Genomic DNA, 20,957 nt, shown 5'->3' on the forward strand with positions numbered 1-20,957 from the left:
TTTAATATAAGGTATTTGGAGGAGGGAGGAGGAGTGGAGGCAGGGGGAGAAGGGAAAGTTTCCCCCTTTTTTTTTTTTTTTTTGGGGGGGGGGATTGGGAAATAGATAAAGATGGGTTGACTCTTTGTGATAAATATAAATATGTTATGAAGGTGGTTTTAATGGATATGTCAAATGTAATAATTAAAAAAAGGAAGGCGCAGGCAGGCGTCTGCGGTCAGCATGGAGTCTGTACCTAGTATTGGCATGTTGCAAGAACTCTTGAACTTGTACCCAAGTGGAACGAAGACCACGGAGATGCTCCTCTAATGCAGGAATGCTCTGAGGAGCAAATGAGTCAGGCAATATGGATGGTTGGAAACCATAGTTCGCCATAAACAGGGACAATCGAGAAGCAGAATTCATGGCACTATTGTGAGCAAAGTCCACCCAAGGTAAGAGGTCTGACCAGTTGTTATGATGGTCAGAAATATAGCAACGTAGAAATTGCTCCAAGGACTGGTTAGCTCGTTCTGCAGCCCCATTGGACTGCGGGTGATACGCAGAGGAGAAAGCAAGCTGAATTCCCAACTGTGCACAAAAGGCTTGCCAAAATCGGGACACAAACTGACTACCCCTGTCCGAGACAATCACCTTGGGTAGCCCATGTAAGCGAAAGATCTCCTGAGCAAAAAATGGAAGCCAGTTCCTTCGATGTGGGCAACTTCTTAAGTGGAAGGCACTTAAGGGTTACTGTGTTGCCCTGAAAGTTGGGTAACTCCACAATGAAATCCATGGACAGGTGGGTCCAAGGCCTCTCTCCACTGGGTATGGGTTGTAGGAGGCCCACTGGAAGATGTTGTGGTGTCTTACTCTGAGCATAAACAGGACAAGCAGCTATGAAGGTGGCTACATCAGCACGTAGACTAGGCCACCAGAATTGTTGAGAAATGGCCCAAAAGAGTTGATTCTTCCCTGGGTGACCAGCAGCCTTGGGAGAATGGTAAGCCTAGAGCACAGCAGTACGGGGACTCTCAGGGACAAAGCAGTGGTCACAAGGTTTCTCAGGAGGAGCATGTATCTCCTTTGGGTGAATCTTGTCACCCAAAGGAGAAGTGAGACTGGTGCGAACCGTAGCCAAAATATGATCAGGAGTTATGGAACAGGAACCGATTCCAACTTGGAAGTGAAGGAAAATTGTCGTGACAAAGCATCAGCCCTTACATTCTTAGCACCGGGTAAGAATGAGACTATGTAATTGAAGCTTGACAAGAAAAGAGCCCATCGTGCCCTTCTGGGAGAGAGGCATTTAGTCTCAGAAAAGAATGTGAGATTCTTATGGTCAGTAAGACCACAGTGGTACCTTTAAGGAGATGCCTCCATTCCTTAAGGGCTAAAATGATCGCCAACAACTCTGTCCCCAATCTCATAATTGCATTCCGCGGGTGACAATTTCTTGGAAAAGTAGTCACATGGATGCATAGCACTCTCAGAGGTAGGACGTTGAGATAGATAGGTGCCAATTCCAGTCTCAGAAGCATCAACCTCAAGGATAAAGGGTAACGTAGGATCAGGATGTGCCAACACAGGAGCAGAAACAAAGGCAGCCTTGAGGCTCTCAAAGGCCTTAACGGAGTCCAGAGACCAACTCTGTGGCTTTCTGGTCATATCAGTCAGGGGTTTAACCAGGAACAAGAAGTTATGAATAAACTTCTGATAATAATTGGCAAAGCCAAGAAAACGTTGCAGAGGATGTATACCCATGGGTCGGGGCCACTGTAGGACCACAGAAAATTTCTCTGGGTCCATCGAAAAACCAGCAGTAGAAATGACATAACCCAGGAATTTAACCAGTTCGCGATGGAACTCGCACTTCTTCAATTTACAATAGAGATTGTTTTCTCTCAGCTTCTAAAGCACACGACAGACATCTGTGTGGTGGCTTTCTAGGGACTTGGAAAATATGAGGATATTGTCGAGATAAACCACCACACATAGCTGCAACAAATCATGGAGGACACCGTTGATAAATTTCTGGAAAACTGCCGGGGTGTTGCAAAGGCCAAATTACATTACGAGGTACTCATAATGGCCTGTTCTGGTATTAAAACGCAGTTTTCCATTCATCGCCCTCCTTGATCCTCACAAGTTTATATGCCGCTCTCAAATCAAGCTTTGTGAAAACCGTTGCTCCCTTGAGGCGGTCAAATAACTCCGTAATCAACGGAATAGGACAAGCATTCTTGATCGTGAAACGATTGAGACCCCTATATTCAATACAAGGTCTCAGTTCACCACTCTTCTTCACAAAGAAGAAACCAGCACCAGCAGGAGATGAGGATTTGTGGATGAATCCCAGAGAAAGTGCATCTGCAACATACTCCTCCGAGACCGACAAAGGGAAAATCAGGCCCAGAGGGGGTATGGCACCAGGTTGAAGGTCAATTGCGCAATCATACGACCGGTGTGGAGGCAAACTACCAGCTTGACCTTTGTCAAAGACATCACTAAAATCGCGGTACTCCTCCGGAGAGTGAAGAGATGCACAGGACCTTAGCCACCTTCCGAAAACATGTCTTGCTGCATTGTGGCGACCAGGAAAGAACCTCAGCATAAAGCCAATCAAGAGAGGGGTTGTGCCTCTGTAACCAAGGATAACCAATAACCACTGAAAACTTAGGTGAGAAACTGGGAGACTTGGATTTGGAATATCTCATGGTGAAGAGCCCCTACGGTCATGGACAATGGAACAGTCTCATGAGTCACATGGGCGGGCTGTAGCGGTCTCCTGTCAAGAGCCTCAATGGCAAGTGGAGTGGAACGAAGCTGCAGTGGAATTGAGTGCTTAGATACAAAGGCAGCATCAATGAACAGGTCTGCAGCCCCAGAGTCGATTAGAGTCAGTATCTTAACGGATGCTCAGACCAAGAAAGGATAACTGGGACCATGGGCTTATCCTTCCAGACAAATGTGGATGAAACAACGCCACCTAAGGTCTGTCCGCTACAGGACCTCAAGGTTCGGGCGTACTCAGGACGGGTAGGACAAGACTTTAAAAAGGGACCAGCCTGGCCAAAATAAAGGCATTATCTCTCTCTCTCATCTGCAGAGAGACATGTGAAGCCCAAGTGCATGGGTTCACTGTCAACGACTGACTCGGTACCAGAAGGAATGGGAGGTGAGGGAGGCAAGGGTGGGACTACAAGGCTCGAAGCAAAATGTACAGGTGGCTTCTGCAAGCGCTCCTTAAAAAAAAGAGTCACTCTGAGTCTGGAATCTATGAGGTTGGCAAATGTGCTCAAATTGCCATGGTGTTACAAACGCTCCTGAGTCGCACGCCTTACCTGGAATCTCCCACTGTGGCTGCCCCGGTACAACCTATGTTGCAGGCCGATCCTGCTGCTGCTCCAGTCCGTGTGCAGGCACCCGCCTCGAGTATTACCTCTATAAGAGGTATGTCTGGTTCCGCTCCGCTTCCCCTGCGATTTGGGGGCGATCCAGTTCAATGCAGAGGGTTTCTCAACCAGGTTGAGATATGCTTTGAGATGCTGCCACAGGCGCTTCCCACAGACAGAAGCAAAGTAGGTTTTGTGATATCTTTGCTTTTTGAGAGAGCCTTGGCCTGGGCAAACCCTCTATGGGAGATGCAAAAACTGGTTGTCTTGAGCTACCCTGAGTTTGTGGTTTTGTTTAAAAGGTTATTTGATGTTCCCGCACGCTCTGCTTCTGTTGCAAAGTGCCCCATGTCCATCGAACAGAGTATGAGAACTGTTGCCGACTAAGCCATTGAAATCATTACTCTGGCAGCAGAGGTTGCGTGGAACATGGTCATGGTCATGCCCAGGCCCAGTACCAGTGCTGCCACATCACGCCTGATTACCAGCACAGGAAATTCAAATCCCCCAACTACTGGAGTGTCATGTCCCCCAAGAGCCAGGGCCTCTACATACATGCCAGCAATCCATACATTGCCAACCCAACATGGCTGCCTTCTGACTCAGGATCACCAATTATACCCCCTTTCACAGCAGAGCCAGGTGTGCAGGCCAACACCCAAAATTTTACAGAGATCGATTGCTTTTATCTGTTTTTGCCCAACACTTTGCTGCAATTCATTGTGGGCCAGACCAATTTATATGCCCAGCAGTATATTGCCAACGAGCCCCAATCAACATATGCCCGTCCATTTGAGTGGAGAGATCTTAAGTTGGAGGAGTTCAAATTGTTTATGGACCTCACCATAAACATGGGGCTTACAAAAAAAAAAAAAAACTAAGGACATGCCTATTGGTCCCCCAACCCCATCCACCACATGCCCATTTATTCTGCCGTAATGTCCAGGTCCCGATACAAGATGATTATGCGATTCCTTCATTTTAGCGACAACACCCAGAGCCCTCCCCACAATCATCCAAATTACGATAAGTTATATAAAATTCACCCACTGATAAATTTCTTTTCCCAACGATTTGCAAAACTCTATGTCCCCGATCAGCATATAAGTGTAGATGAGTCCCTGGTACCCTTTTCAGGCCGCCTAGGAATAATGCAATACATTCCTAGGAAAAGGGCCAGATACGGAGTCAAATTTTACAAGCTCTGTGAGAGAGTCACGGGATATCTGTATGCGTTCCACATATATGAAGGAAGAGATTCCCAGCTCCAGCCTGGCCTGAGTGCCTGGCCTACATGGGCACAACTGAAATAAATCGTATGGGACCTGGTATACCCACTTCTGAAAAAAGGATATCACATACCTTGACAACTTCTACACCAGCCTGCCCCTTTTCAAACACTTATACATCGCAAAAACCCTGGCCTGCGGAACCTCCAGAAAGAATAGGAAGGGCTTCCCACAATCCCTAGTGAACAAAAAGCTGCACAGGGGTGAAAGAGCAACATTGAGATGCAATGAAGTGCTGGCCTTGAGGAGGAAGGATAACAGGAACGTGCACATGATGTTCACCATCAATGATGACACTACAATTGAGGTTTAAAGAAGACGAGGTCCCATTGAAAAGCCAACATGTGTCCAAGATTACATTCTCTACATGGGGGGGGGGGGGAGGTGGATTTCAATGATCAAATGATTCAGCCCTATTTGTCAATAAGGAGGTCCCGATTCTGGTACAAGAAGGTAACAATTTATCTTATCCATTTGGCTATTTCTAATTCCTACATAGTCTACACCAAATCCATAGGAAGCCCCACCCCCTTCCTAAAGTTCATAGAAGTTTTCACATCCCTCATCTATCAACAAAGACCCCCCCCAGAAGACCTTCGCTCTCATGCTTTTAGCCGACTTCATGAGCGCCTCTTCCCATACAACATTCCACCATCTGAAGCAGGCCGAAGACGGCAAAAAAAAAAAAAAATGTTGCGTGTGCAGCAAAAGAGGATTTCGAAGAGATACCAGCTACCATTGTCCCCAGTGTCCCTCCCAACCTGGCCTTTGCATTGGTGAATGCTTCCATCTTTATCTTACAACCCTAAACTATTAGCCCATATTTTTAACCATTTCCCCATTTCATGTACTGACCATTTTCCATTCTTTCCCAAATAACCTTTTTTTGACTGTGCCTCTGCCTACCGTTTGGACTGCTTCCACGTGAACTGACCCTGGGCTGTTTTATGGACTATGCTTTTGCCTACCGCTTGGACTGATCTGCTGCCCTGCTATTGTAGTATACAGGGGTCTCACATATGTGAGGGGCTCCAGAATTGTTTTTCCGGATGGAGAAAACAATTTTTTTTGTTTTCTCTGGGTTTCATAATTTTCAGATTAGGGTCTGGAGTCCAGAGGCATCATAGAGATTTGGGTGGGCGAAGCCTCTACCCCTGTGCCCCTGTGCACAGGTCTTACCTGATTGTGGCCCTCAGCCTGCTGCTGACTTACTGCCATCATGCCTCTGCCTGCCACATGAATGGACCACACCTCTGCCTGCTACCTGGACTATGCAAATAATTAGCTGTAGCAAGAGGCAGTATGTTTATGAAGGGCATGAGAGCGGTACAATAATGAGTGTCTGCAGGTAACAGTGTACCAGGACCAATATTATGGCTGTGCTGGCTGTCTCTGCCTGGATAATTTCTATGGACAAATGCTTTGGCTGTGCTGACAATATCCTTGTGCTGACTATAGACAATATTCCTGCCTGCTGCCTGGATAATTACTATTGCTGTCACTAAGCACATCCCTGCCTACTGCCTGGACCAGTGCTCTCTACTTTTTTTACCCTTTCCACAATAGAATTTATTTTGGATTGTAATTTTTGTACATAGTATGTATATGCTATGTGTTAGAAATATGGAGGGCCTTCAAAATGATAGGTTGCCAGGAAACTTTATATGTAATTTATGCTCCTAGAATGCCCGATGGTGCTACTTGGTTGTTGGGCCTCTGTATGTGGCCAAGCTGTGTAAAAGTCTCACACATGTGGTATCGCCATACTCAGGAGGAGTAGCAGAATGTATTTTGGGGTCTAATTTTTCTATGTATTTTCTATGTGTTGTAAATATCTTATAAATGTGTAAAAAAACAAAAAACAAAAAAAAACACGCGTTTTCATTTTTTCCCACATTTTCAAAAAACTTCTGGAAAAAAATGAACTCATTATTCCTCATAGATTATACATTGGGGTATTTGCTTTCCAAAATGGGGTCATTTTGTAGGCAATTCCATTGTCATGGTGCTCCAGGGCCTTCAAAAGTGTAATAGGTGGTTGAGAAATGAGATGTGTAATTTATGCTCATAGAACGCCTGAAGGTGCTACTTCAATGTTGGGCCTTTGTATGTGGCCAGGCTGTGTAAAAGTCTCACACATGTGGTATTGCCATACCCAGGAAGAGTAGCAGAATGTATTTTGGGGTATAATTTGTTGCATGCATATGCTCAGAGAAATAACCTGTTAATATGACAATTTTGTAAAAAAAAATAAAATAAAAATCTTAATTTTCCAAAGAATTGTGGGAAAAAATTACAACTTAAAAAAACTCACCATGCTACTTACTTAATAGCTTGTCCACTTTCTAAAAAGGGGTCATTGGGGGGGGGGATTTGTATTTTCCTGACTTGTTAGTGTCTCAAGAAATGAGATAAGCCTTCAGTACATCAGGTGTGATCAATTTTCAGTAATTGGCACCATAGTTTGTAGACTTTATAACTTTCACAAATACTAAATAATATACACTAATTTGGGTTATTTTTACCATAGATACATTTTGGCCAAAATTAATGAAGAGAAATTACTATTTTGCAAAATGTTATGACAGAAACAAAGAAAAGGGTATTTTTTTCACAAAATTTCGGGTCTTTTTTTATTTATAGCACAAAAAATAAAAGACCCACTAGTGATTAAATACCACCAAAAGAAAGCTCTATTTGTGTGAAAAAAAGGATGCAAATTTCATATGGGTACAGTGTTGCATGACTGAGTAATTGTCATTCAAATTGTGAGAGCGCTGAAAGCTGAAAATTGGTCTGGGCAGGAAGGGGGTATAAGTGCCCTCTATTGAAGTGGTTAAGCACTTGCCATCCACCTAATGCAAAGGTGTAATGGCCAAGAGGATGAACTTTGATGCCCACATGCCACATCTATGGGCAGCAGAGGTTTCTGTACTTAGACTGCATCAAAGAGCTTTCGGTCTCTACTAATGACTGACTCTTGATCATGTGACCACTATGACAGCCAATTACAGGGGTAAAAATGATAAGGCAGACCTTTCCACCTTTGGGCATGTTGGCAGGTGCAGTCTACTTTCGCAATTGCAGGTGGCTCTCCTCCACAGCAGCACCGCAGCTGGAAAGGAAGTCAAGAGGAACACAGTTCCTCTATGGTTTCCTGGATCACTAGGGAAGCATCCAATTAGATGCTGCCACGCCGCATGACTGGCAGCCATCTTGGGTCAGGCAGAGCCAATTTAAGGCCCTGGCTCCCAGGTTTGGTGCTTTTTTGTAAGTCAGCAGTGTATGGAAAGCTATCCTGCCTGTTAGGGACATTACTAGCAGTAGTTAAAGGTTTCTGATGAGGAGGGAAAGCATAAGGTCCTTGGACCTCATCCTACTTGGGCTTGAGGCGCCAGACTGCATTTCACACTCTTAACAGAAGCAGTCACCCTGGCTGATGCTGGTTCTTATCACATTGTTGGAAACCGTGAATGTATCTGGTTGGGCAGACGTCCCTCTGGGTTTGTTGTAAACTGTCATTGCATTAAGTCAATATAAGTTTTCTATTGCACCTAACTGTGGATTGTTGCTGCCACACAATGCTACACCCCCCTACACTTGGTGGCAATCGGCAGGAATTGTCCCTTGCAGCAGGTTTGGAAGGAGGATTGGGCTCCACTATGATCGGCCTTAGCCCTAGTACCGAAGTTCAATGGCTCTAACATTCCTCTGGCAGAGTGGGAGGAGAGACTGGAGAATGCCACATGCATCCATCTGGCTGGTGGCGGAGCTGGCTATTAACACATTAGAGGTTGATGCCTGCCATGCAGTGATGTCACTGCCAGAACACGAGTGACCTACTTTGGAACAGATTGTGTCACACTTGGAGGGAAGCTACCGCCGCCGGAGCTGCAACGAAGGTTCTTCCTAAGGAAACAGCAGGAGGACGAGAGCCTCACCCACCACACGGTAGCCATGCAGAACCTTTGGATGCACCTGGAAAAGTGGGATGGTCATGGCTGTGCTCAAATTACTGATTCAGGCCATATATTGAGGGACCAGTTTATTACTGGGCTGAAGGCAGGCCCGATCTGGAGAGCCCTGCAGGAGAAGGTGAAAGCGCAACCGACCACCTCCTTCCACAATGTGTTGGTGGATGTGGTTGTGCGGTAATAAGAAGAGACAAATGCAACAGGGGCAGTGTCCAAGAAGTTTGAACCTACAGTACATATCTTAAGGAGAAAGCCCTGGCACTGTAATCCCTGACGTCCATGCAAACAGCTCTGACCAAACTAGCTCAGGCTGTGGCCACCTTGACACAGGAGATAAAAAAAGGACTCACCCAGACCCCATAGGGGTGAGAATTGGATTTGGATTTGGCATCAGGACAGAGACGCTCTATGCATCGTGGATGACGTATTTCATCACACTTGTGCATGTGCAGTTGATTGCCTGAGGCCATCGGTGACTACTTTGACTGATACAAGCGGATGGTGGCCCAGAGGACTTGACACTTATATAGTGGTGACAGCAAACTGCTCACTGGAGCCCCGCGGACCCCGCTCAACAAACGGAGCATATAGGACGGCTCATACAGCCCCCCGGACCCGAGAAAGATAGTACAGGGCTGTGATTATATCGCTCCATGAATGGTCGGGTGAGTGGACCATAGGTCCTTTAACTGCCTCCTTTTACTTTGCATCCTGCTTTTTGTTACTTCTCAGCCAGTATTAGCCAACTTCATAAACAACGTCATTGAGCTATTGTTTTTCCAACAGTTAAACCCTGTGAATACATGCAATCCCATTTCTGTGTCTTTGGACTGGATACTAACTGTGGACTATAATCATCTCTCCACACTGACAGCTATGTCTTGTTACAACTCTAATTAAGGCTGTCTCTGTGGGACTAGCAACTTGACTCAATCAACTACCCTTCAAACAGGGGTCTTTTGTTAAAAGGGTTTCTATTTAAATATAGTGACTGGATGGACTTTGTCATGTATGGTGCATGTCACTGAAACCATTAGTCTGATCCACAAATAGTATTTAATCCCATGAACAATAGCCTTGTTACAGGTGTGTGCATGCATAATTGAAGCGTGATGCAGCTGCTCTTAAACAGACAACGTTGTCTAATTTTAATATGATCTTGGTGTTGGTGGTGGGTACCTGGTCTTGGCTCTTTTTGTATTAAATATATTTTTCTAACAAAATGCATCTTTTATTAAGCAGCATGGTCCGCCTGTGTCTCTTCTCAGTGGGAGTCTTCCCCTGAATTTTTTTTTTTTTTTTACCTGATCCTGCCTGTTTCTGTCCTCCCCTCTGTAAACTGACTAAGTTTATCATGGCTGCTGATCTCTGATAGTGTGATCAATTTATGTGCCTCCATCATCCAGCTCAGCATCTCTGCATCTCCTCCCTCCCCCTCCCTCTCTCCCTGTCCCTTTTGTAGTCTGTGTGAGAGCCGATCAATGCCCCACCCCTCCCCTCCCCTCTCCTGTCATGCCTGTGTAATTATATCATGTGCAGCTGCTTCAGTGCTTGTAAAGTAAAGAAACATGTATTAAATACTTTAATCCTCTCTGTTTTAGGTCCCTGTTCAGTACAGTGTGTGTGTTTTCCTAAAATTATAATGCTAAATTCCTTCTTTCCAGAGCCCTGCTGTGCAGACACGTGACCTCCCACTGCCAGCTTGCATTCATCATAGGGGAATATCAGCCCCTCCAACTGTACTCACTTATTCGGGAAGGAAAGCATAGGGAGGTCACATGACAGGCCAGCAGGGCTCTGCAAAGAAGGTATTTAGCATTATAATTTTAGGAAAACACACAAACTGTACTGTACAGGTCAGCCACCTTGGCAGACCTGTACACTATACCCCGTCACTGCATCTCTGAGGCCCAGTCGGGGGTTGAAGCCAGGTGGCTATGGCTTCTTGAAATGAGACCAAATACGAGTCCCTGTTGGGGCAGCTGGAAATTAGTCTTAAAAGACTTCTCCTTACCTCAGCAGAGGCTGGTCCACCAGCTACTGGAAAAGTACTTGTTGGTGTTCACCACCAGTCCTAAGGATAACGGGATTGCTGAATCCATTGATCATCCTATTCAAATGGGGGACGCACTGCCCATCCAGGAGTGGTACTGACACATTCCCCCAACATTGTGCCAAGAGGTCAAGGAGTTACTCAGCCATATGTTACAAAGTGGGGTGATCCAGGAAAGCTGCAGCCCCTGGGCCACTCCCGTTGTACTGGTGTGCAGTAAAGATGGCAGTTTACGCTTCTGTGTGGACTATCGCAAACTTAACACATGCACCCACCGGGTCACTTTCGCACTTCCTCGGGCTAAGGAATCCTAAATGGCCCTTGGACAAGTTCTTTTTCACCTTGAACCTGGCCAGTGGCTACTGACAACTCCCAGTATGGGAGTAAGACCGGGAGAAGACCACCTTTATTATACCCCTAGGACTGATGGAGTTTAATCGTATGCCCTTCAGCCTAAGGAATGCCTCCACCTAATGGAGAGATGTGTTGGGGATTTCAATTTTAAAGACTTTTTAAAAACATGTGAATCATGTGGAACGGGTCTAACAATATGGACTCAAATGCAAGCCCAGTAGGTTCCACCTGATGAGGCAAAAGATACAGTACTTGGGGCATGTGGTTGAAGCCAGAGGCTCTTTCCTGAGTCTAGTGGAGTATTACTGATGGGTTATCCCCATGTTTTCCTAGATAATCACCCCACTTACCCAGCTGTTGTGTGGGCACAGTACCCAACAGGGCGGTGGGCATTCATCTTCCATCCAAGCCCAATGGTGTGAGCCTCAGCAGCAGGCCCTTGAAATGCTTAAGCAGAGACTGACCCCCGCCCCATTACTGGCCTAGGCAGACTACACCCAGCCATTCTGGGTGTACATCCAGGGCCTGGGGGCTGTCCTGGCTCAAGTGCAGGATGGCCCCGAGTGGATGATTGCGTATTCCAGCAGAAGCCTACAGCACACTATGATAAACCCCCACAACTATAGTTCTTTCAAGCTTGAGCTACTTGCCATGGTCTGGGGCATTACCAAACTATTTTCAAAGTATCTCATTGAAGTTTTTATGGACAACAACCTCTTGGCTTACCTGGAAACCGCAAAACTTGGAGCATTGGCACAGAGGTGGGCAGCCTGATTGTCACGGTTTAAACTCAAGATCCAACATCAGCCAGGGAAGCTTAACGGCCACGCCGACACCTTGTCCCAATGGATCAGACGGAGAAAGAAAATAAGAAAATGCAGTAAAAATCACACCTTATAAAATAATAATAAAAACGGTACAAATCAGTAAACGTAGTCAAAACATAGCCAGGGTATGGTAGCCAAAGCGGGTAGTCAGAACCAGTAAATCAGGACACCAGAGATCAGTGTAGTCTGAAGCAGCAGACAGGATCAGGAACCAGAAGAGATGTCAGCCATGCAAGTCTTCAACAGGAACACAGCAGAGAGTCTCCAGATATTTTTGACCAAGGTGAAGGCATGGAAGGAATGAACCAGGCAGTTTAAACAGCCAGAAGGGTCTGGCTGACAAGCAGGAAATGATCACAAGGTGAGCCACTGTGGAACGATGAGATGAGTGCTGGCAATTAACCGACAGCTGAGCAACTTGAGCACTGAGAGGGGAGGGCTGATCCCAGCCCTGACAGTACCCCCTCCTCAACAACCCCTCCCCCTCGGAGGGCCACCAAGTTTGAGGGGAAAACATCTATGGAAAGCATGGAGGAAGAGCGTTCCTCTGGACCATACCCTTTCCAATGAAACAGGTACTGTACATGCCCACGGAACCTATGGGAGTCAGTGATCGATTGTATCTCATACTCATGGTCCTCAACCTGGACCGGGTGAGGACGTGGTACCAAGGTGGTGAAGCGTTTGCACACCAAAGGTTTTAATAAGGAGATATGCAATACATTCCAAATATGGATATTAGAAGGAAGGTCTAATGCGTAAGCCACTGGGTTGATCTTACGGAGAATATGGAAAGGCCCAATAAACCATGGTGCCAGTTTCAGTGAGGGAACACAGAGTTGGAGGTTGCGAGATGACAGCCAGACCCTCTCCCCAACCTGGTAGGAAGGCACAGGTAGGAGTCTGCGGTCAGCATGACTTTTTCCAATGGCTGTTTACCAGCGTCGGTGACGAGCAGTGTTACTGGGAACACGCTGCCACCAACGCGCAGCGCGCATGCGCCGTGTAATGTGGGGAGGTACCATCTGCGATCGCCCGTGACTTAATCACAGCCATGCCCGCCTGATGGAATACCCGTGCAGTTCTACAAACACTATGCTGACGAACTCACTGTTTGACTTCACACTTTATTCACTGCATCGTCACAGCTGGAGAGACTCCCTGACACCATGAGAGAAGTGGTCATAGTGATAATCCCCAAACCGGGGAAAGATCCTACCCTATGCTCCTCGTACCGCCCGATTTGTTTGTTGAATGTTGACGCCAAAATCCTGGCCAAAATTCTGGCAATAAGGCTAAACTCGGTCATAACGGCCCTGGTCCACTCGGACCAGATGGGCTTTATGCCGGGTAGGGGGACAGATATTAATATTAGACACCTCCTCACCCACACTGATAGAGCCGAAGAAGGATTGAGGGGAGTGGTGGCCTCACTTGACGCGGAGAAGGCTTTCGACTCTGTCGAGTGGGGCTACCCGTGGATGGTACTTTCCAGATTCAGATTCGGACCGGGCTTCATAGGATGGAACAATATAGAGAAAGGGGAGCTAGTTAGGAAGCTAGTCCTGAGGGTCTTTGCCACATCCCAAAGTCTAATGTGAAGAGAGAGAAATTCCCCAAAAGAGATGCTATGGGCAGAAAACCAACGCAGGATCAAAGTATGGTAATAGAAAAACAGATTAAAAAAAATATATACATTTTATTCTATATACAAAAATGACAAATACCATTACTAAAAGCATTGAATAGCAAATGAAGAACAGGAGTATTGCACAGTATAACAATCTGCAGCAAAAACCACTTCTGAAAAGTGGGAAACAAAGACCAGAAATGGTTGCATGAGGACCCAACATGTTTTGGAGAGCATAAAAAGATAAATTTCCTTTCATGACACTATATTTACTTGTTCAAGGGTTCAAATAAAGCATGCTGTTGTGTTTCTAACAGAAAAAGAAAACATATATATTCATATAATAGGTATTGATTCCATACTTGTAATAATTAATCTGGCATTATCCAGAAAGACAGACATAAAAAGCATGTCCCACCAATCAGTGACGACAGACTCCCAGCCCACACAGGACAAACACACACAGCCACCTGGAATGCCGCAGCCTCCAAGGACAAACCAAACAGAAGCCGGACCGCCGCAAGCAAGATGGGCACCCGGGGACAAGAAGACGCCACACCCCACGAAAAAACAAAGAGAGGAAGGCACTGCAAAGCACCGCGGGGCAGACCAACAGGTGCACACGGCGGCACCACCCACAAGCCGAGAAGCTCAAACAGGCACCCAGAACACCCCCGCGATGGCACGCACCCCACAGAATGTCGTGCCTTCCGTGGAATGCACGCGACCACAGTGGCGACCGCGGAAGCACCCTGAACGCTCGCCCGCACCTCTGAGCCTGCAAGCAGCGCCACCACGCGCACCTGCCAGTCCACCCCGCGACACCCCACCACGCCCCCTCTCCCCACCCCCCCGGCGGAATGCGACATTCCCCCATCCCCAAGCACCCATCCCACCCGCAGCAATGCAGCCCCCACCCGATCCATCCCCAGTAACTGCAACACCCCAGGCGACCGCGCACGTCCACCCCATGCAAGCCAAGAGTCCACCACCGCCGACCAGTGAGATCCCCCCAGGGAATCCACACACCCCACTCAAGTCCCCCCCACCCATCCCCCCAGTACACGCCATCACCACGCTTCCACCGTACGTAGCCACAGCCACACATCCCAAGCGCCAGCCCCACGCACCCACACATATCCCCTCAAGTGTGTCCCAGCTGCCAGCGCTGCATACACCCGCATGCCACAATTAAGCCTATTGATCGCACAGGTATCTGTGCAACCACCACACCTGTGCGTGGGACACCCTCCAGCTGCGGCCCCTCGACCGTCGCCGCATCCGGCGCCACCGCGTCAGACGGCGCAATGACGTCAGATGCTTACGCAGGCTTCTGGCATGGAGGAAGGGTGGCAACTGAGGGCAAGAATGAAAAAAAGCACCCATGCATGGAGTGGAGGCCCCCCGTGCTAGGGAGCACCGGCGAACCACACCACCAGCACAGGACACCCAGGACATCTGGGAAAATCGGAACTAAAAACTGTTCCAAATCTGTCCAAGGACGCATGTCAACCTCATAATATAGAATGTATATAACAAATATATGTAAAAATGACATCTATAAGAAAAAAGAAAAGGAAAGAATGTTTTCAAGAAAAAATATTAGATACATGATTTGATATATATGGTTAAAATATCAACTGGGTATGGACTGGAAAGACGTGGGATCATCATCTGAACATGTTGGTAATATTTTATTCAAAGGGAAAAATAAATTATATTATCATCTGCAAAAAATAGGAGCAGGCATACTTATTGACATGACGAGAACTGTAAATGCAATACATACTAATGACAGCCATATTAAGCATGTAAAAGAGGCGACAAGGATAAATGGATTGATATTAATCGGGCGGCAATCGCGGGTGTGTTCTGGGTGCCTGTTTGCGCTTCTCAGCTTGTGGGTGGCGCTGCCGTGCACGCCTGTTGGTCTGCCCTGCGTTGCTTCGCTGTGCCTTCCTCTCTTTGTTTTTTAGGTGGGGTGTGACGTCTTCTTGTCCCGGGTGCCCAACTTGCTTGCGGCGGTCCGGCTTCCGTTTGGTTTTTCCTTGGAGGCTGCGGCATTCCGGGTGACTGTGTGTGTTTGTCCTGTGTGGGCTGGGAGTCTGTCTTCACTGATGGTGGGACCTCCCTCGGGCAGTCTACGCACTTTGTTCAGGTTTTCTTCGCCCATTTTTTTCGGCACATGTCATCATTGTGTTTTTGTTGTGTTTGGCCACGGCCACGCGTCCTGGGTGTTGGCTTTGTGCACTTGTGTGCGTTTTTTCAGGTGTTTCTTGGTTGCCGGCGATGCATGTATTTGTATGTCACATGTTGAAGTCTAGCACTTTTCATGCAGCAGTTGCAACATTTTTTATTCCAATCTCTTTTGGTCACTTATATTATCTTTATTAATTTTCCTTGATCACCTTTTATTCATATATTTTTTTGTTTATGTGTTCTATCACAGATATTCACATATATATTTCTTGAGCATGCTATAGTTGCCAGCGCTGCATTTATCTGTATATAATGGGCCTAATTGCTAGGCTATGCTTTACCTATGGCCCTTATTTGGTCAACACTCAGTCGAATGGCTGTTGCCATACCTCCACCCCCACTTTGGGAGCTATTTAAATTCAGGTGAGCGCAGCACAGCATTGCTACACAGCCCAGATGAACATCACTCCTGCAGGAACATGAGAGGCTAGTTTATTCAGAGGTAGAAACAACATTGTATTTTTCTTTCCCTTTTTTCTTTCCTTTTCTTTTTTTCTCTTCTTTTTCTTTTGTTCTATGTCTCTCCCTTTTCTTTCTCCTCTTTTCCTTTTTTGTTTCTTAACTATTACTATGTGTTTTGTTATTTTACCATCCACATTGAAATGACATATTCACTCTGACTCTTGGTGCTATCTGTTAACAAGCCTATCTCTGTACCTATACTATATTTTCATTTGGTAGGAATATACACATATACTGATGACACGCATGTATATATTTTTTTTATTTGCTAAATTCCCACCCTCCTTATCGTCTTGGCGGTTCCTTTGAGCTCTGACTTACCGATCCACTCTCTCGGGGTCCAGCTCACCTGTCTCTCAGAGTTATGTTTTGATGTATGTCCCACTCATTTTGCACCCAAGTGGGCAGTAAAAAGTTAATCCCATCTGGGTTATTCCAACTTGATAAATCAACCTAGTGGACTTTTGGATGTGGGAGTTCATCTATTATCAATATTGCTGTGTATCTTGACATTGTCATTGCAGAGAAACATGCGTTTATTGTGAGTACCATTGTAAATGATACATGCTTTTTATGCCTGTCTTTCTGGACAATGCCAGACTAATTATTTCAAGTATGGAATCAATACCTATTATATGCATATATATGTTTTCTTTTTCTGTTAGAAACACAACAGCATGCTTTATCTGAATCCCTGAAGAAGGAAATATAGTGTCATGAAAGGAAATTTATCTTTTTATGCTCTCCGAAACATGTTGGGTCCTTATGCAGCCATTTCTGGTCTCTGTTTCCCAGTTTTCAGAAGTGGTTTTTGCTGCAGCATGTAATACTGTGCAATACTCATGTTCTTCATTTGCTATTTAATGCCTTTAGTAATGGTATTTGTCATTTTTGTATATTGAATAAAATGTATAAATTTTTTATCTGTTTTTCTATTTACCATACTTTGATCCTGTGTTGGTTTTCTGCCCATAGTATCCCTTTTGGGGCATTTCTCTCTGTTCAGCTGAGCTTTATAGGATGGGTACACATGTTTTATATAATTGCCCTTTAGCTAGAATTCGGACCAATGGTTGTCTCTCTGAGATTTTCCCACTGGGCCGGGGTACGAGGCAGGGATGCCCTCTTTCCCCGGTCTTGTTTGCTCTTGCTATGGAACCCCTGGCTGTATTGCTTAGAGCCGAAAAGAGGATAACAGGACTGCGGGTAGGCCCCATTGAGGAGAAAACTCTCTCTGTAGGCAGATGACGCACTGCTGTACCTGGCAGATGCCTCTTCCTCCTTGCAAGTGGCATTAGACCTGATTAACCAGTTTGGACACTACTCGGGAATCCGTGTCAACTGGAACAAGTCAGTTCTGTTCCCACTGCGCCCCTCGAATTCGCGAGTCATGACCCAAACGCAGCTTAAATGGGTAGAGGAGTTTACTTACCTGGGTATTAAAATTTAGTGGCAATACGGGTGACTATATTGGTAAGAATATACAACCACTTATGGCCCAATTAGTAACCAACTGTGCGGTTTGGTGCTCTCTTCCCCTGACACCGGTAGGGAGGGTGAATCTTTTAAAGATGATCTATCTCCCAAAGTTCCTTTACTTTTTTCATAACACCCCCTCACATATCCGTAGGGCATTCTTCAAAAGGCTGGAGAGTCTGCTGATATCCTTTGTATGGGCTGGGAGGCCACCTCGAGTGGCGAGACAGATATTATACCTTCCTCTGTCTGGAGGGGTCTGGCTCTCCTGAATTTTTTACTCTATTACTGGGGGGCTGTCATGGTCACGGTGAGGTGGTGGTTCTATCAGCCTAGGCAAAATCCAGCGGTCACCCTGGAAGCGGCAGTTTTGGACTCTTATGCAGCCCTAAGTAACTTGCCATTCCGAGGCCTCAGAGCTAGCCCCTGTATGACGATCCTTATGCGGACCACAGTAAAGATTTGGCAGGAGGCTCGATTAATCTACAGGCGGCCTGGACATGTGTCACCACATATGCCCCTGTGGGGTAAGCCTATGCTACCCCACTTGAATAGTATTCTGGACCCATCCCTGTGGGCAAAGAAAGGGATCACCACTTTGAGACACATAGTCCATGAGGGCAGACTCGTGCCCTTTCTGGATCTAAAACGAGTATACTCACTCCCACTCTCCTTCCATTTCAGATATTGGCAGCCGAAACACGCTTTTGAGGCACAATTTCCTGAATCCTTAACTTTGGAGCCTGACTCCATAGAACGCCTCCTGATCTCTAGGGAGATGGGACGACCTCTTTCGTCCTTGTACCTCTATCTCACTGTGGAATATGACACCAAACTTACTAAAACTTGGGAAAGATGGAGGGCAGATATTCCATCCCAGGGTGAGGAAGGATGGGAAGAGTGCCTCTCCTCTTATATACCCTCTATGATTGCCACAAAAGAGATTCATACAATTCAAATTTCTACATAGGGCCTCCTACACTCCACAGAGGCTGTCACGTATCTACTCACAAAGAGATCCCAACTGCCAAAGGTGTAAGCAAGAGATAGGCACATTCTGGCACATGGTCCGGTCCTGCCCTAAAATTCTACCCTACTGGGAGGACGTGGCCTCTAGGCTGACAGACGTAATGGGGACAGATATACAGGTTGACCCGAGTATCCTGCTGTTAAGTCACTTGGAGAATGTGGATGGAGACCGGTATGGTAAACTCTGCCTGACTTTCTCGTTATATTATGCTAGACGGGAAATACTGCTGAAGTGGAAATCAGAGAACTCCCCTACTTGTGCCTCTTGGCAACGCTCAGTAAATTTGGATCTGCCCATATACAGACTGACTTATGAGAGTAGACTTTGCCTGGGGACGTTTGACAAGATCTGGTCCACCTTGTTGGATACCTGCTCTGACCCTGAACCCCCACCAGTTTGATTGATCTAGCATCCCCATCTGCTAGCTGATGCCCCCCCCCCCCCTGATTATGCAATATACTACTATTAAGGGTTGTATTGGGAACCTTAGGGAAACTGTCTGTACCAGGTTTATAGTACACAACTGTTTCCTTCTTTGATTATCCTGGCACCGGTTATCGGTTAACTGGGTTAAAACTCTTGGATAAGACTCACACTCCTCAAGATTTGATATATATGTACTGCTGTACTTTCTGTAATTAATGGTATTGTAATGCTGATTTGTCTTAATAAAGTATTTTCTGTTAAAAAAAAAAACAGCCATGCCCAATGGCTGTTCACTCCCATTGGTGAACGAGTGGTGTCTCGGTGACAAACTGCCACTGACAGTACAGGGCTGTGCGCACACGATCGTGTGCATGCCCTGTTTAAATGGGTGGACGTCATATGACAATCAACAATCAGTTAAAGTGATACTAAACACTGTTTAATTTATTGTTTCTTCTGTTTCTGTACGTGGATGATAGGCTGTCATTTACCACTGTGTATACGCCCACATGTGTAACTCTATAGTCACATAGGCTACTCAGATGTGATCTGGAGGAAATGCTCAGAATAGAAACTCACTGAAAACTGAGCATGTGCAGAGTTGCCACCACAGCTGCAGTTCAGCCAGCTTCTGTCGGACAAGCATGCTGTAAAACCAGCAGCCAACCCCCTCTGAATCAGCACTCCCAGCCAATGGCTGAGAGCGCTGGTCAGAGTGTTCTGATGGGGGGGGGCATCCCCCTTTAAAAACACAATAGGGGAGATCCCTGTACTAACATTGGATTGTTAGTACAGTGGCTCTGACCTTCTGGGTTGAACAAAAAAAAAAATAGTGGTGTATTCTAGGCTTTAAATGTGCTTTTTTGTGATCCCCTAGACCTAAAGGAGTATTTAACCATGCAGTGCAGGGGCAGCCCCTCAGCAAGGGAGCATTATTCTTATCTCTAGAAATCAGGTTTATTAAAGTGATACTAAATTCTTATTTTTTTTCTTTAAAAATAACAAACATGTTATACTTACCTGCTTTGAGCAGTGGTTTTGCACAGAGCAGCCCAGATCCTCCTCTTCTCGGGTCCCTCACCAGTGCTCTTGGCCCTCCTGTTGAGTGCCCATACAGCAAGCAGCTTGCTATGTGGGCACCTGAGCCAAACCACAGCTCCCTGTGTCCATTCAAACACTGAGTCATGGTTTGGCCCGCCCCCTCTTTCTCCTGATTGGCTAACACATTTGATTGACAGCAGCTGGAGCCAATGGCGTCGCTGCTGTGCCTCAGCCAATCAGGTGGGAGAGTCCAGGATGGTTGAGGCACACGTGGACATCGCTGGATAGAGATGGGGGCTCAGGTAGATATTAGGGGGTCTTAGGGGGGCTGCTGCACACAGAAGGCTTTTTATCCTAATGCACAGAAGGCAATAAGAGAAAACAACTTTCTGCCTTTACAACCACTTTAAGGTGTTATAAATGTATTAATTTGTAGTGAACCCACATAGAAACCGCTGTTGAATTGGGTTCCCCCACCCTGCACAGCCAGGCACACCAAATTTTCACAGGCTCCCAGAGTAAGAAAACAGTCCAGTGTTTGTTTTTGTATCTTTATTGAGGGGATAAAACTTGGATAGGCAATAGGGGTATTATGGGATGCTCACTTGACATGCTCCCATGCATCCAGGACAGGATTCCTCCGTGTGTTGTAGAAGATTACTCCAGCACCCGAGCCCCAGGCCAGATGTCACCCCCTCACCAGACTAGGGGGCACTCTCAAGAGCCACCGACAGTCTCCTCAGCACTCCATCTACCACCCAA

The sequence above is a fragment of the Aquarana catesbeiana genome, linkage group LG06, assembly GCF_042186555.1.
Source record: "Aquarana catesbeiana isolate 2022-GZ linkage group LG06, ASM4218655v1, whole genome shotgun sequence".
NCBI lineage: Eukaryota > Metazoa > Chordata > Amphibia > Anura > Ranidae > Aquarana > Aquarana catesbeiana.